The sequence below is a fragment of the Pinus tabuliformis genome, chromosome 6, assembly GCF_031772625.1.
Source record: "Pinus tabuliformis cultivar Carrire ecotype Pingquan chromosome 6, CPIR1, whole genome shotgun sequence".
Lineage (NCBI taxonomy): Eukaryota > Viridiplantae > Streptophyta > Pinopsida > Pinales > Pinaceae > Pinus > Pinus tabuliformis.
The window spans coordinates 1,293,851,955-1,293,863,907 of NC_142292.1; positions in this window are offsets into that span (position 1 = coordinate 1,293,851,955).

Genomic DNA, 11,953 nt, shown 5'->3' on the forward strand with positions numbered 1-11,953 from the left:
ACAATGACTCTCCAAATTTTTTGCCTATGTTAAATTTGGAGCCTACGCTAGTTGTCATTTCAAGCCCCCTTGTGTCGTCATGTGGCTTGATTTGTTATTTGTGTGTTTTATCCTAACTTTGCATCATCCTAAGTCAATGTTTCTTATTCATCTTCACTTAACCATAAGCAATGTTTTTTTTGTAAGCTTATGGTTAAGTGAACTTGCAATCTTCATTGACTTAGAAACTTGCCTTATTGTCATGCACGCACTCAAAAAGCACAAAAAAGGAGTAAAAGAAAGACAAAAGAAATACAATCACTCATAAAATCCAAAAGCACAATTTGATTTGACGAAGGCATGCTCTTGAAGTGAACGCACTCCTTTGGGCTAAAGAAGTGCGCCCTACTGAGCGCATTCATTCGGGCGGAGCAAGTGTGCCCTACCTAGATGCACTCCTTCGTGTCAAAGACATGCGCCATGTCCAGTTGCATGCATGAAGCAACTTGTTGCGTGAGGGAACACTCCTACAAAATAGAATCCCCCTTAACTTCCCTCAACTAACCCTTTCATGCGACAACAAGTGGCACACGTGCATGAATCAGTTTTGCATGTTAATTTCTTTAAATAAAATCAGTTAATCATTATTTCCATAATCATTTCATATGATTTGAGCACACAATTGAGGAATCAAGAAGCTCTTCATCAACCAATGCAGAAAGTAAGTTTGTATGCCCAAACTTTTCATTGTTTTTCATCATTTCACTCCCAAATATTGTTTTTCTTGTTTTCAATCACTTGTTTTGCAGTTTGTTTGTTTGTTTTCTTACTGAATCTTCATCTCACAAGTGTTAATCTACTATCGCATGTAAGATACTTTTCACATTCTTGAAACCCTTCATCCTCCACCATGCATACAACAACAGCTATAAATCATTGCAGATCATTCTCCTCCTCATCATTGTATCAAATATTGTTGATTGAACTTGTTTTTGAGCTCTTTACATGTAGAGCACGCTTCCTAAGCTTGAAGCTCCTTCAGCCTTGAAAATTACGCCCCGTTTGACCAAGTTTTCTCCCTGGGAGCATCATGAAGGCACGAAGCCTTTTCCTTCGACCCTTCGAAGTGATACAGTGTGCCCTATTTTCCTTATAGCACATGAGCTCATCACGAAGGCACGAAGCCTCAACATTCAGCCCTTCGACATGTGACAGTGCACCCACTTTTTCCTTGAGCGCATAGGTGTACTTTGAAGACCTGAAGACTTGTTTCCCTCATCCTTCATCCCTTCAGAGTGCGACAGTGAACCCTTCTTATCTCCTAGAGTGCATGGGTGTACACGGAAGACCTAAAATCCATTTCTCCCACCTCTTCAACCCTTCAAGGTGCAATAGTGTGCCCTAGTTGATTTCTGCCTCTTTCTTGAGCGCACTACGAAGCCCCAAATCACCATACATGCCCCCTTTGTGCTTTGAAAGTGCACCCTCCTAGTTTGCATGTGTAATTTTACTTGCATGCAAGTTATTTTATGTGTCATTCATAATTTTTCAGATCTATCATCTGTGATGGCTCTTTGAACGTGAATTACAAGTATTGCTACGTATTTAATTGTTTTAAGCTAATATTGTAATTATGAGTGTGATTCCACAAAAAAGTGCCCATGCTACAAGTGTTTCCATTGTATCATCATCTGTTGTGACAATGACTCTCCAAATTTTTTGCCTATGTTAAATTTGGAGCCTACGCTAGTTGTCATTTCAAGCCCCCTTGTGTCGTCATGTGACTTGATTTGTTATTTGTGTGTTTTATCCTAACTTTGCATCATCCTAAGTCAATGTTTCTTATTCATCTTCACTTAACCATAAGCAATGTTTTTTTTTGTAAGCTTATGGTTAAGTGAACTTGCAATATTCATTGACTTAGAAACTTGCCTTATTGTCATACACACACTCAAAAAGCACAAAAAAGCGGTAAAAGAAAGACAAAAGAAATACAATCACTCATAAAATCCAAAAGCACAATTTGATTTGACGAAGGCATGCTCTTGAAGTGAACGCACTCCTTTGCGCTAAAGAAGTGCGCCCTACTTGAGCGCATTCATTCGGGCTGAGCAAGTGTGCCCTACCTAGATGCACTCCTTCGTGTCAAAGACATGTGCCATGTCCAGTTGCATGCATGAAGCAACTTGTTGCGTGAGGGCACACTCCTACAAAATAGGATCCCCCTTAACTCCCCTCAACTAACCCTTTCATGCGACAACAAGTGGCACACGTGCATGAATCAGTTTTGCATGTTAATTTCTTTAAATAAAATCAGTTAATCATTATTTCCATAATCATTTCATATGATTTGAGCACACAATTGAGGAATAAAGAAGCTCTTCATCAACCAATGCAGCAAGTAAGTTTGTATGCCCAAACTTTTCATTGTTTTTCATCATTTCACTCCCAAATATTGTTTTTCTTGTTTTCAATCACTTGTTTTGCAGTTTGTTTGTTTGTGTTCTTACTGAATCTTCATCTCACAAGTGTTAATCTACTATCGCATGTAAGATACTTTTCACATTCTTGAAACCCTTCGTCCTCCACCATGCATACGACAACAGCTATAAATCATTGCAGATCATTCTCCTCCTCACCATGGTATCAAATATTGTTGATTGAACTTGTTTTTGAGCTCTTTACATGTAGAGCATGCTTCCTAAGCTTGAAGCTCCTTCAGCCTTGAAAATTACGCCCCGTATGACCAAGTTTTCTCCCTGGGAGCATCATGAAGGCACGAAGCCTTTTCCTTCGACCATTCGAAGTGATACAGTGTGCCCTATTTTCCTTAGAGCACATGAGCGCATCACGAAGGCACGAAGCCTCATCATTCAGCCCTTCGACATGTCACAGTGCACCCTCTTTTTCCTTGAGCGCATAGGTGCACTTTGAAGACCTGAAGACTTGTTTCCCTCATCCTTCATCCCTTCAGAGTGCGACAGTGAACCCTTCTTATCTCCTAGAGTGCATGGGTGTACAGGCAAGACCTAAAATCCATTTCTCCCACCTCTTCAACCCTTCAAGGTGCAATAGTGTGCCCTAGTTGATTTCTGCCTCTTTCTTGAGCGCACTACGAAGCCCCGAATCACCATACATGCCCCCTTTGTGCTTTGAAAGTGCACCCTCCTAGTTTGCATGTGTAATTTTACTTGCATGCAAGTTATTTTATGTGTCATTCATAATTTTTCAGATCTATCATCTGTGATGGCTCTTTGAACGTGAATTACAAGTATTGCTACGTATTTAATTGTTTTAAGCTAATATTGTAATTATGAGTGTGATTCCACAAAAAAGTGCCCATGCTACAAGTGTTTCCATTGTATCATCATCTGTTGTGACAATGACTCTCCAAATTTTTTCCCTATGTTAAATTTGGAGCCTACGCTAGTTGTCATTTCAAGCCCCCTTGTGTCGTCATGTGGCTTGATTTGTTATTTGTGTGTTTTATCCTAACTTTGCATCATCCTAAGTCAATGTTTCTTATTCATCTTCACTTAACCATAAGCAATGTTTTTTTTTGTAAGCTTATGGTTAAGTGAACTTGCAATATTAATTGACTTAGAAACTTGCCTTATTGTCATGCACACACTCAAAAAGCACAAAAAAGCGGTAAAAGAAAGACAAAAGAAATACAATCACTCATAAAATCCAAAAGCACAATTTGATTTGACGAAGGCATGCTCTTGAAGTGAACGCACTCCTTTGGGCTAAAGAAGTGCGCCCTACTTGAGCGCATTCATTCGGGTTGAGCAAGTGTGCCCTACCTAGATGCACTCCTTCGTGTCAAAGACATGCGCCATGTCCAATTGCATGCATGAAGCAACTTGTTGCGTAAGGGCACACTCCTACTAAATAGGATCCCCCTTAACTCCCCTCAACTAACCCTTTCATGCGACAACAAGTGGCACATGTGCATGAATCAATTTTGCATGTTAATTTCTTTAAATAAAATCAGTTAATCATTATTTCCATAATCATTTCATATGATTTGAGCACACAATTGAGGAATCAAGAAGCTCTTCATCAACCAATGCAGAAAGTAAGTTTGTATGCCCAAACTTTTCATTGTTTTTCATCATTTCACTCCCAAATATTGTTTTTCTTGTTTTCAATCACTTGTTTTGCAGTTTGTTTGTTTGTGTTCTTATCGAATCTTCATCTCACAAGTGTTAATCTACTATCGCATGTAAGATACTTTTCACATTCTTGAAACCCTTCGTCCTCCACCATGCATACGACAACAGCTATAAATCATTGCAGATCATTCTCCTCCTCATCATGGTATCAAACATTGTTGATTGAACTTGTTTTTGAGCTCTTTACATGTAGAGCATGCTTCCTAAGCTTGAAGATCCTTCAGCCTTGAAAATTACGCCCCGTATGACCAAGTTTTCTCCCTGGGAGCATCATGAAGGCACGAAGCCTTTTCCTTCGACCCTTCGAAGTGATACAGTGTGCCTTATTTTCCTTAGAGCACATGAGCGCATCACAAGGCACGAAGCCTCATCATTCAGCCCTTCGACATGTCACAGTGCACCCTCTTTTTCCTTGAGCGCATAGGTGCACTTTGAAGACCTGAAGACTTGTTTCCCTCATCCTTCATCCCTTCAGAGTGCGACAGTGAACCCTTCTTATCTCCTAGAGTGCATGGGTGTACAGGGAAGACCTAAAATCCATTTCTCCCACCTATTCAACCCTTCAAGGTGCAATATTGTGCCCTAGTTGATTTCTGCCTCTTTCTTGAGCGCACTACGAAGCCCCGAATCACCATACATGCCCCCTTTGTGCTTTGAAAGTGCACCCTCCTAGTTTGCATGTGTAATTTTACTTGCATGCAAGTTATTTTATGTGTCATTCATAATTTTTCAAATCTATCATTTGTGATGGCTCTTTTAACGTGAATTACAAGTATTGCTACGTATTTAATTTTTTTAAGCTAATATTGTAATTATGAGTGTGATTCCACAAAAAAGTGCCCATGCTACAAGTGTTTCCATTGTATCATCATCTGTTGTGACAATGACTCTCCAAATTTTTTGCCTATGTTAAATTTGGAGCCTACGCTAGTTGTCATTTCAAGCCCCCTTGTGTCGTCATGTGGCTTGATTTGTTATTTGTGTGTTTTATCCTAACTTTGCATCATCCTAAGTCAATGTTTCTTATTCATCTTCACTTAACCATAAACAATGTTTTTTTTTGTAAGCTTATGGTTAAGTGAACTTGCAATCTTCATTGACTTAGAAACTTGCCTTATTGTCATGCACACACTCAAAAAGCACAAAAAAGCGGTAAAAGAAAGACAAAAGAAATACAATCACTCATAAAATCCAAAAGCACAATTTGATTTGACGAAGGCATGCTCTTGAAGTGAACGCACTCCTTTGGGCTAAAGAAGTGCGCCCTACTGAGCGCATTCATTCGGGCAGAGCAAGTGTGCCCTACCTAGATGCACTCCTTCGTGTCAAAGACATGCGCCATGTCCAGTTGCATGCATGAAGCAACTTGTTGCGTTGGGGCACACTCCTACAAAATAGGATCCCCCTTAACTCCCCTCAACTAACCCTTTCATGCGACAACAAGTGGCACACGTGCATGAATCAGTTTTGCATGTTAATTTCTTTAAATAAAATCAGTTAATCATTATTTCCATAATCATTTCATATGATTTGAGCACACAATTGAGGAATCAAGAAGCTCTTCATCAACCAATGCAGAAAGTAAGTTTGTATGCCCAAACTTTTCATTGTTTTTCATCATTTCACTCCCAAATATTGTTTTTCTTGTTTTCAATCACTTGTTTTGCAGTTTGTTTGTTTGTGTTCTTACTGAATCTTCATCTCACAAGTGTTAATCTACTATCGCATGTAAGATACTTTTCACATTCTTGAAACCCTTCGTCCTCCACCATGCATATGACAACAGCTATAAATCATTGCAGATCATTCTCCTCCTCATCATGGTATCAAATATTGTTGATTGAACTTGTTTTTGAGCTCTTTACATGTAGAGCACGCTTCCTAAGCTTGAAGCTCCTTCAGCCTTGAAAATTGCGCCCCGTATGACCAAGTTTTCTCCCTGGGAGCATCATGAAGGCACGAAGTCTTTTCCTTCGACCCTTCGAAGTGATACAGTGTGCCCTATTTTCCTTAGAGCACATTAGTGCATCACGAAGGCACGAAGCCTCATCATTCAGCCCTTCGACATGTGACAGTGCACCCTCTTTTTCCTTGAGCGCATAGGTGCACTTTGAAGACCTGAAGACTTGTTTCCCTCATCCTTCATCCCTTCAGAGTGCGACAGTGAACCCTTCTTATCTCCTAGAGTGCATGGGTGTACAGGGAAGACCTAAAATCCATTTCTCCCACCTCTTCAACCCTTCAAGGTGCAATAGTGTGCCCTAGTTGATTTCTGCCTCTTTCTTGAGCGCACTACGAAGCCCCGAATCACCATACATGCCCCCTTTGTGCTTTGAAAGTGCACCCTCCTAGTTTGCATGTGTAATTTTACTTGCATGCAAGTTATTTTATGTGTCATTCATAATTTTTCAAATCTACCATCTGTGATGGCTCTTTGAACGTGAATTACAAGTATTGCTACGTATTTAATTGTTTTAAGCTAATATTGTAATTATGAGTGTGATTCCACAAAAAAGTGCCCATGCTACAAGTGTTTCCATTGTATCATCATCTGTTGGAGACATTTTGCCTCATAAATTAGCCTCTAAAGAACTTTCAGAAGGAAGCATTGATAAACCTAGCAAAATTGTAAAGCCCAATATTCATATATATGCATACACTGAATGCTACAAAGGTCGCATGGAGCAAGATCTACAACAATTTCATGCAATAGAAGTTTTTTAAGGACCTAGAAGATGTGCATGCGTACATCAACATTAAGAAGTCTAGGATGCACAAAATCACATGTATTTTCTCGATCATGCCATGTGCAGATCTATTGAATGGATCATCACACACGTGGATGACTCTGACCTTGTGCTTCGCAGTGAGAGTGGCAGTCTGCTCACTACCTATTATGATTAGGATATGCAGACATACTAGAAGATGTTTAAGCCCAATGAATATGCAAATGACAATTTCTACACGAGATGGGCTACCCTTGACACATGCAATGTTATCAAATCATGGTGTCAAGAACCTGTCAAGTTTCTCCATCGCCCATCTGCAATATATCTGACAAAGATTCTCAGAGACATATATATGTACTTCATGGTTATTTATTGTCAGATGTTTGGGCGCAATAACGCCGAGGTGTTCCAAGAGAATTGTATATATACGCTCAATCTGGTGGTGGCACGTGGTAAAGTTTTCAATTGGGCGGATATATCATCATATGAATTGCAACATCAAGTGGGGTAGGCTAAAGCATCTTTACAGGTGGACCGAGCACCAGAGTTTTACATGTTTGCATTTCTCCTAGATGGGATCTGTGCTCGACATGCATTCCCAAAACTCTATTGGAACCAGTCTCCTGAAGAGAAGTTCCCAAATGTATTTCCATTCCAGGGTGTTATAAGAAGGAAGTTTCAAAAGCACATACGATAGATTGGTCGAACACTTCTTTACAACCATATTTCGTATGATATTTGAGATTGATCCACCATGCATGACTAATCAAGTGAAGGAGCCACTTCAAGGTATTACGGAATGGTTTGTAGCTCCTAAGGGCACATACATCAGATGCTTCAGATTTCAAACAACCCCTCATCTTATGCCACAATATGTGACAATCAAGGTGGTCATGCAAGAAGTGGAAATTCAATTGGACAAGGGACTATCAAGAATTCTTCACAGGAGGAAGAAATCCCCTTGGCCTGTTTTTCCATCTAGGATTAAATTGTATGAATTAAAGGGTCACAAGGCAATGACAACTAAGACAAAAGAGCTTGATTGCCTACACTTCACCACCAAGTATTTCCATGAATATGATCCCAAGTGAATTGTTAGGCAACATTGTCAAAGAATCAGTCATAACACATGGTATTCATCATTGTCCAAAGTCAAAGATGAAAAGATAAATAATTGGTATAATGCCATAATGACACATCCAAATTTGGAGGCCAGTTCACCCCGTGATCCACCAGCTCAAGACTCATTGGAGTAGGAGCAGGAGGAGGAGGAAATAACACCTCAAGTAAAGAAGATGGCTCCCAGGAAAAGGACCATGTATTCATTAGGTGAGAGTAGGAGGAAATGGAAGGTTGATCCTTTAAACATAGGAGCTACTCAAACAAATCTAGAGAAGAAGAAAGGAGAAGAAGAAGAGGAGGAGGAGGAGAGCGGGAAGTAGGATGAGTTGCTTGAGAAGCAACGTGCATAAGAAGAAGAGAGGAGATAGGTAGAACAAGAGAAGCAGAGGCAGTCCCTGGAGGAGGAAGCAACACAGAGGCTGGAAGAAGAATAATTGACTCAATAGTTGGAAGAGGAACAGTTTGAGGAAGAAGACACCACCCAACCCATGGACGATGAGACAAGTACCCCAGAGGAACTCCCCTCACAAGCAGTCATCTTCCATTTGGAGAGATGGGTATTACACCTCCACTAGCAGACTGAGTCATGGACATATTCAGCGTAACGTTTGATCAACTAAAGAAGAGGATCATGCAGCAAAGACATAGATACTTCCCACAGGATCCCCAGAATCTAGTCTCAGTGTCAACAGAGAAGTTGATAACCTCTAACACTAGAAGAAATCTAGGAGCACTTATGGCAGTAAATGTTGCATTCACTACAATGGTACATGAAAACTTAGAGTACTTGTTAAATGAGAATGTCAGGTTGAGAAGAAAACTTGTTGCAGTGAAGCAAATGGTAGAACATCTCGCATCAGATAACCAATAGTTGTCATCACAGAGCTTCAATACTACAGAATGGTGGTCAACCATGCAAGAAGAGTTGGGGCCAATGGAGGATACTATGGCACAACTATATGATGAGATGATACTTATACAACAGGTCATGGCTCCTCTCATTGGAATTCAGAAGAATGCATGGGAAGTGGTGAACACCTTAATATAGCAAGAAAAACAATTGAAAAGATGTAGGAATGGGCTGCCAAATATCCAGATGCCACGCAACATTTGGATAAGAGGGATGAAATATTCATTGAAATAGATAGAGCTCAATTGAGACTCCATGTACATAATTACTTGCATTTGGTAGCACAATCAATTAACTCTATGGCTACCTACAACCGACTGCATAATGGGTTTTAGTCTCTTACATAGAAGCATGGGATTCCCGCCATCGGATCTCTTGAAGCAATGAGAGGGAGGGAGATCATCTTCTAGGAGATCAGGGAATGCATTCAACAAATCAAGTAGGCAATAGAATGGGAAGGCTTGGAGGTAACCAAAGACATTATTCAACATTATGTCTTTGCACCAGTCAAAGCGCACATGAAACTTTCATGGTTGTGGAATAATGTATAGTCAAGCTCCAAGAACATACTAACGGAGGCATTGGAGGTAAAGATACACTACAAAGGGGACTTACCAGATAAGATTGAAGACATCGCAAAGCAGTCCAGAGCATGGTACACTTACATCATAAATGAACTCCATGAAAAATCAAATGATTTATCCATTTGACAAGTCTTTGTCCTTTTATTAGTTTGTCTTATTAAGCCATTGTCTCATTTGTAAATTTTCTTATGTAATGAAGTCCAAGGGACACATGTGGAATATGAAAATCCACACATTGGAATGTAATGAGTCATGCTAGAATGTGAACAGTCATAGAAGTCAAAGAGTCATGGGAAGCTCAAAGGTCATTGTGTTTGTTATAAATAACTCCTCATAACTCAAGCAAAGGGATTTTTGGGAGGCTTAGCCTTGGCTTCTCTTGTACTACATAGGAGATAAATTATTCTTTGGAGAAGCAAGGCGTGGCTTCGTGCTCCACTATTGGATATGGTGTTTCATTCATGTGGCAGTGTATGTGGGATCTTACACTTATAATCAGAAGCTCAATGAGTCGAATTCTTTCATACATGTATCGTAGATATAGTTGGACTATTCTGGTTATGTTTATGGTATATGTTGCTTTATTTACATGGTAGGTTAATGAACTAATTTGTTGCTTAGTTATAGCTATTATCGAATGAATGTTGTTGCATTTTAACAATTGTTGTTTATTTTGTGGATTAATCTGTAGTTACTCAACAAGTCATTCTCTTTATCCCCAGCTCCCACTTTAGGATAATACTATTACTTTTCTAATGGTGGCTTGTTTCCCTCACCATCCCTGCAAGTCTCCCTCGTACACCTTATGATCCGAGTTGACTCAACTCCCGGATTTAACCAAGATCTTTTGCTTTCATGATGTGATTAGAATTGCATTTAAAAATTCATAAGGAACATATATGCATGTTGCAACGAAAAAGGAACATGACAAGAATCAGCAACATAAAACACAAGACGTTGATAACGAAGTTCGTCCAGGAGGGACTATGTCTCCGGGCTCGGTGTCAAGATGGTGTAGGCCACTGCATTAAGTGCTGGAAAGAATGATGATGTACATGCATGTGTTTTCTCTATCATACAAGGAATATTCCCTCACGCAGGAGTGTCTCCAATAGATGTTCCACTGTAGGAACTCTCATTCAAAAAAGGACTCCTATCAGTATGACATAATTTCGTGTATGACAATAATGAACATCCCGCCAATCATGGGATCAAAGGGATCTCAATTCAAACATACATGACGACACATGAGTATCCCGTCAACATGACGTCAAAGGGACCTCAATCAGAACATGATAATAAGTACATCTCACATCAAGAACAAAACAATATCCCACATCAAACATCAAACAGGGATCTCTGCAGCACAATGCATCTCATAGCAAAAAGAAGTACATGAACACACTGCATATACCTCACGCCCTAGGGCCATCCGAAGAAAAGGATGTCAAACTGCTGAAGCTGGTCGTACCATCAATCTCGCGGTGTCGAATCTCATGGAAATCACTGCTCGCACATCGAATGCTGACAACTGCACTCCACTTTGAAAAATGGCTAAAAAATGAAATGACCAAATGGAAAATCTGACTGCACCATCAAATTTGTGGCATCGAATAGTGTAAAATCGATTGTCAAATTTCTGAATTCTGAGAAAGTGAAAATTTGGGGCTACATGAATCTTTTAGATTCCCCCTAGATTCCTCAAATATTCCCTCCTCTGGGTCATCTAAAGATTTGCTGCTCAGATGAAAATCTTGTTTGCGCCATCAGGGTCCTTGCGGAATTCTGAGAAAAATGAGTATGAAGTTGGTTGCATTTTAACTCTGGCGAATTTCAGCCTCCAAGGAATCTGGAAGATTCCCTCAAGATTCTCGAAGATTCTCCTCCGCTGGGAATCTGTAAATTTGTTGCTCAAAAGGAAAATCCGACCTCGCCATAGCATTCCCTGCAAAAAATATAAATAAATAAATAAATATAAATAAATAAATTTTGCTGTAAACTTGGTTACATTCTGATAAAAAGAATTTTTACCTCACAAGGAATCTTAAGATTCCTTAAAGAATCTGCATGAGAATATTCCCTAGAATATTCTGGGAATTTGCCTTGATTTTCATGCCCAGGGCAAACCCCCTCTGCGCTGCCATGCCTCCATTCCGTCGCTCTCCCATTCGATGTTTCGTCCTCGTCTGTTGCACTAAATGTTATGTTTTTATATTGGTTGGGTGGCAGATTAAACAAAGTGTAACCCTCATGGGCCATTGGTAACTCCCAGGGAATGACATGGAGGTGGGTCGGGTTCAAACCCCGCCCTCTCCAGATACAACGCATTAACATATAATTTTGTTAACCATTATGATTTTGCAACAGTTATAACAAATTGTTAATTTAAATATGGTTTGGGTTGTGCCTTCAGATTTTTGTAACCATATTTTTTTATTAATAACTATGGTT